General features: G+C 39.0%; 1 long non-coding RNA gene across 1 annotated transcript in view; it reads right to left on the bottom strand.

Annotated features, from left to right (window-relative positions):
• LOC309717509 overlaps positions 1-5545 on the bottom strand; it is a 112921-nt gene extending 107376 nt beyond the window's left edge. Inside the window, exon 1 of the long non-coding RNA XR_014279708.1 lies at positions 5457-5545. This is a non-coding gene — a long non-coding RNA (uncharacterized lncRNA). The remainder of the gene's footprint in view (positions 1-5456) is intronic.
• Positions 5546-6000: the final 455 nt, after the last annotated feature.

Consider the following 6000-nt stretch of genomic DNA (forward strand, 5'->3'; position numbering starts at 1 on the left):
AAATGTATTTTTTTATCATCTTCACATTTTCCATTTAGCTGTAATTGTGTAATTTAGCTGTAATGACGTTAACGTTCGATTTAGTTGAATTTAAAGCTAAGTGGTTAATTTCCGTTGTGTTTATTTACAGAATGTGTGTATATGGAAAATACTTCTGAAGAATATCAACAATAATGCTTATGTTTTTTTCCCTGAAAGTTAAAAACAGGAGTTTATTAAAGTTGCACTTTACTTTGTAACTTTGGTTTTTTTGTAATCATTTTTTTCCAACCCAGTGTAAGATTTGAAGCTCAGGGAGGGGATTTCTTGTGGTCACGCTTGGCTTGCATTTGAAATCTCTTTGATGAGCTTTGCTGCTCATTCTAGCAGTACAGCCAACAAACACCAATACTTTTCTCTGTTTGTCAAGGAGCCTAGACTGCATTTATCTGTTGTTAAACAAATTTTGTTAGGAGTCTGTCTGCCTGACTGGCTAAAGTGAGCACTGACAATCAGTTACTTATTGGCAGTGGTGGACTGCAACTACGTATGTTAACATCAGTGCTGTACTGTATTTCCATGCCACTTTACATTTCGTGGTCAAATATTATACTTTTCACTGCACTATTTGTAACTGACAGCGTCACGACTGTAACTTCTTAAATGTTAGAATATGACTGCCAAACATTGTATTAACCTCATACTTTTAATTAGGTAACATATTCACTGCAGGATTTTTAATTTGCCACAGAGTGTTAATACTCGTACTCACGTAAAGGCCACTGATTTGTTTTTCTAATGGTTATTAAAATGCATTAGCTGCTTGTTGTACGACTTCATTTGTGGTGATGTCAAACATCTGGACTGTGAAATTCCATCTAACCTCATCTGCCTAAAAACAGTCCTTCCCATAATCCTGTTTTTCACGTTGGCCCCTTTTTTTGCACATCCATAATTTCGCTCATCTAGTAATCTTTGACTATGTTTTCTTACTGGTTTTGGACATTATATCTATAGGACCACTGAGTGCAGCCCAAACAGGCCACTGGTACAGCAGCGATGCACCTTATATTAGTGCAGCGATGATTTTCTTTACAGTTGAACAGCAGTGAGAAAATGTTCCTGATTGGAGTTGCTAAACTGTCCCTAGTGGCCTGAGAGCAGCTGATAATTGTGAGCGGGATAGATGTGTATATCAAATAGTTTACAAAATGAAGCCAGCTGTGTTTCCCTTGCATACTGTGGCTTCCTGACACGCACCATTAAACCTTATTAGCTACTTCCTTTAACTGAGATCCTCCTCACCCTATCTTCCACCCCTCATATTAACGTTTTTTTCTGTTCCTTCAACTGGAAATTATTTGCTTTATTGTAGAGTGTCAACCTCTCGCTGTAGTTTTCTGATGCGACATAATTGGCACTTTAGAATATAATCACGGACGAGAGCTGTGTGATTGCGGTCTTTTATACACAAATTTCAGCAGATTGTTGATCACTTTGTTCTGCCTTTGCCCCCTTGGTCTCGCTATGGATGAGACTTATCTCGTGTCAGTCTGCGTACCTTCTCCCAAAGGTCCTCTCTTCAACATGCTGCTTACAAGTCATTAGCTCTGAAATGACTCATAAAGAATCAATTGAAAATGATCACAATAGGAATATCAGAGGGGATGCTACATGGCTCATGAACAGATGTTGTTATACGCATTGAATGTCAGACACATTATTGCTTTATGCTGACATTACCAACGCAGCCAAATGGGAGAGATAATTGCACCCATGTTTAGATATGACAATAATTTCTTCGACCGCAAGAGGAGTGAAAGAAGCTGAAAAGCTGTGAGCTGAAATGACTCCAAACACACGGCCACGTTTGCTGCTGAGCTGCTGTTGCGAGGATAGAGTCCCCAGTCATAAATCAGGACATGCAGAAAAGTGGATGACATAATATTTGCTGGGGGTTACAGTATGAAACACACAGGTTGAGGATGTTGATGTAACCCAGAGTTGTTGAAGTAATTATTTCTTGTACCTGGGTGGTCCCAGGGGGGAAACAGAGTACATGATATGTGCACGTGTGCATATAAATCCATATGCATCTGACTACATGGACAAATATAGAAACAGCACAGTGGTGATAATTGATCATATAAAATTAGCACTGTTAACCCCTGCAGCGCTGGAAGGATTGATGGAAGTGTCTTACAATGGGCCCTTATGCTTGCCAGGAAGTCGCCCTAATAACTGTGGGAACCTGGGATGAGAAGTAACAACACACCAGCTGATTAGTGATTGGGCAATCACAACCCCCCCCCCCCCCCCCCCCCCCCGCACCCCAATAAAAATACATCAATATAGATGTCTTACACATATTGAAAGGAATTAAGTGCAATTTTATAGCATTGGGAAATTCTCTTTTCATCAGCCTATTGGACTGGGTGCAGTTGGGGTTTCAGTATCTTGTCCAAGGATACTTAGACTGGAGCCTACGTAGACTGGAGCAGTCAGAAATCAAACCACCAGCTTTTCAAACCACCTACCTCCTGAGCTGCAGGCGCTTCTGTTGTCTGTTTTTTCTCTACACATTTCGGGAAAAACACTGTTTTTTGTAATTTAAGTATTTTTTTAAATTCATTCTAACTTACAGAGTAATTCAAGTAATTCTTAAAACTACTTAACCCAGAACCAATTTCACCATTTAAATGTGAATTTTCTCTACTCAGCAGCTTTGCATCTTTGGTATGAAGTAAAATCTCTTCACAGGAAAGTAACAGGAAGAAGACTGGGTTAATTTTAATTTAACTGTTTACAAAAATGGACAAAAATTTGCACAAGTATGAAGGACTACAAATATTTTCATAACCTTCTGCCCGTGTGCTCCGCTTTGTAAGGTACAGCCAAATTAACGTGTAACCTGACTATAGCTGGGGTTAGAACCACATACTTCTTCCCTCTTTGTCTTAGAGGAGCCGCACATGTCCTTGAAGCCTTGCAAAGTGTGATTTGTAAATGAGATAGGCGAGTATTACAGACCCTTGGTATTTCTCTTGGCGCCCTGCGATCAATTAAAGCACGACAATAATAAATGTATACATTTAGAGGGATTTCGCTGCTGTGACAAATGATTTTACCCTTGAGCTATTGACATTGTCTGGGAATAAGCTGTCTCTGTCCCTGTTGTGTATTCTGTCTGAGGGTCCCTTCCTCTGCTTGGGGAGTCTGAGGACATGGCAGACACATATTCATCATTACTGAGTGAGCCTGGATGCATACAGGCACACAGACATGCACACTTTCCCATGCATGCAAGCATCTTCTGCTATCGGGTGTAAAGTCGTAGCCTTATTGTATGCCTTTTGACTCACAGGTCAAAAGAAAAGTTAGATTTAATAATTTTTCCTACTTAAAATGGGATCTTGAAAGAAACATCTGTGATGCTCACTGATACAATCTTTAGATCAAGGTAACTGGATGCCCAGTGGTCATATGAACGATTATTTTAAGCTCTCTTATTAAGTAGGATGGAACGATTGAATACTTATTGTGGTAGCGTGTTTTGCTGTTGTGCAAGCTGACATTTTTCTTTGGTAAGTGATTTCACAATTCCCACTTCAAATGTTTTATTCTTTCTTTCAGCAGATTAACTCCTGAGCGCGCCATCTCCACAGCTATTCATACTTCTTGCTGTATCTGACATAAAAATTGGAAAATATATCTTCTAAACCCCTTTTGATTTTATTCATGGCTTTGATATGCTACCTAGTTCATATGATTGATTGGTTGAGAGGGTGATGGAATCGTAGTAATAGAAGTCATTAAGGAGGTGGGGATCTAATATTACCAATCTGCTAGCCCCTGAAAGATCCATCAATAGGTGAGATATTTTCTCACCAAGAGGGGGGTGACACATTTAACATATTTCAATAACGTAATTTTCATGTGGGGCAGGTCAGGCTGTGAGTACAAAGGGCAATAGTGTTGGAGTATGTGAGTTGAATCGGGGCGTATGCTAAGCAAATCAATAAAACATTAAAGGCAGCATGCAGAGAGCAGCCCATTTGGTACCTGTCTGCCAAGGGCAATGGTCTAGCCACTCAGAAAAGAGAGAAGGATTGGAGTTGCTGGGCTTGAGGAATGCTCTGGCACTAACATAATTGGAAGGTAGTTGCCTTATGACTGCAAATTGGGTTTTTGCGCTTCATCAATAGGCATTTTGACAAGCAGCGTCCATCACGGCGCATCTCACTCTTGCCACGGCGAGCACAGAAAGAAGTGTCTCAATAATTACATTAAATCTCTCCCTCTCACACACCCCCAGCAACCTTCCTTATTGTTGAACAAGAAAAGCAATATGGTATAATTAGGTTTGATTGGGATGGTATTGGTGGCGGTGGTGGTGGTGGTGGGTGAAGGGTGGAGGCAAATACGTTTCCAGTGAGATTTGCAGATGAATGAAGTTACCATAGCAATGCGCTTGTGCATTCAGTTGTGCGTAAAGCATAACGCAAGGCACGTGGACACGCATGTCAACACATAACATCTGTTCGGTGAGATCATGCTAGGAGGTTTGACACTGACTGCTGCGGCAGACGAACTAAACAGTTGTTAAAACAAAATCTATAAAAGTTATAGGTGACCAGGTGGAACGTTTATACAAACTTATATTTTGGTTTTTGATCAAAGTTTCCATTTCACTTGTGGGGATTATTATTAACAGCATCATCAGTGGTTTATAATAGAAGTATAGAGTGCCAAGATTCAGGGGAAAAATAGCACTCTATGCTTATAAGACTTACTATTTAACTTACCTTTACACCTTACCTCTCAGATAAAGGTACAAGGTGAAATAATACTCAGGTAAAAATCCACTCAGATAAAAGTAATAAGGATGTCTGTCAAACTGCTCTTTCAAGTAATCATTAGATTTTTATTTTTATTTTTTAAAGTTAGACAAATTGTGATAATGTGACAAAAACAGATGAAAGACTGTATACGGCTGAACATTATCAGTGTGTTCTAGGTGAACCACATCTAGGTGAAACTTATAACTAAAAGGACAGTGTGACATGTTTATGTCTGTTGCAAATATCTGGTTACTAAATATTAAAATATTTCTACCTTCTTCAGCATACCCGTACTAAGATGAAAAGGACAAACGCACAGCCATCCACAGACATGAAATCACATTATTAAGATACAAAAATCTCAAGTGGAGCCACTTTTATAGAATTTAACAACAACAATGAACACTGTCAGCAAAGTAAGGCAAAGCAGATATGTCACAATGCTAACAGCTCTGGCTAATTTAGCTATGGAGTAAGTAAGCGAAGCCTGCAAGCTAACATTTGCTAGTTGCAGTTTCATGTTCACAGAAAAATGTAACAATCATGAACCGCACTATGTTTACACTATAAACACAACATGAATCAAGCTACTTTCTCTTACTTCTTGAGCTCTGCTTCTATTTTAAGCTAACTTACCTTCACATGTCTGAGAGCATCTGTTAGCAGCTATCGCTACATTTTTGTTTAGGCTTCATGTGTTTCTTTTGACTCCTTCAATTCTTTGGCATTTCATTGCTACAGCCTGACACGGAGTACGCTGCTTACTACCGATTGCCCAATATTCAAGCATGGTAATGAGAACTTTAAGATACTTCAAAATAAACACGCTAAAGTAAAACTAAAATTATAATATAACAAATGGTAGTGCCTTTGGTCTTCTTAATAGAAAATAAAATGTCTTTAAATTTTTTGTGTGTACTATCCTATTTTTTTTATTTTTTTTTAGCATATAGACATCTTAGCCATCTTAGCTCATACTCCTGGAATTAAAGCAAAGAGTTTATTACAGATCAGTCAACTACACAGAAATTGTCCTTTAACTATAGTTGACTGGAACGCCCTGTACATGTGATGTGCATTTAGTGTCAGAAAACAAGATGGGGAAAAAGACCAAAAACTGTTGTTCCACTATCATCAGCACTATTGCTCACTACACCCACATGTGAAACCCACGGCTCAG

Source organism: Aulonocara stuartgranti, assembly GCF_965226115.1.
Source record: "Aulonocara stuartgranti genome assembly, chromosome: 11".
Classification (NCBI taxonomy): Eukaryota; Metazoa; Chordata; class Actinopteri; order Cichliformes; family Cichlidae; genus Aulonocara; species Aulonocara stuartgranti.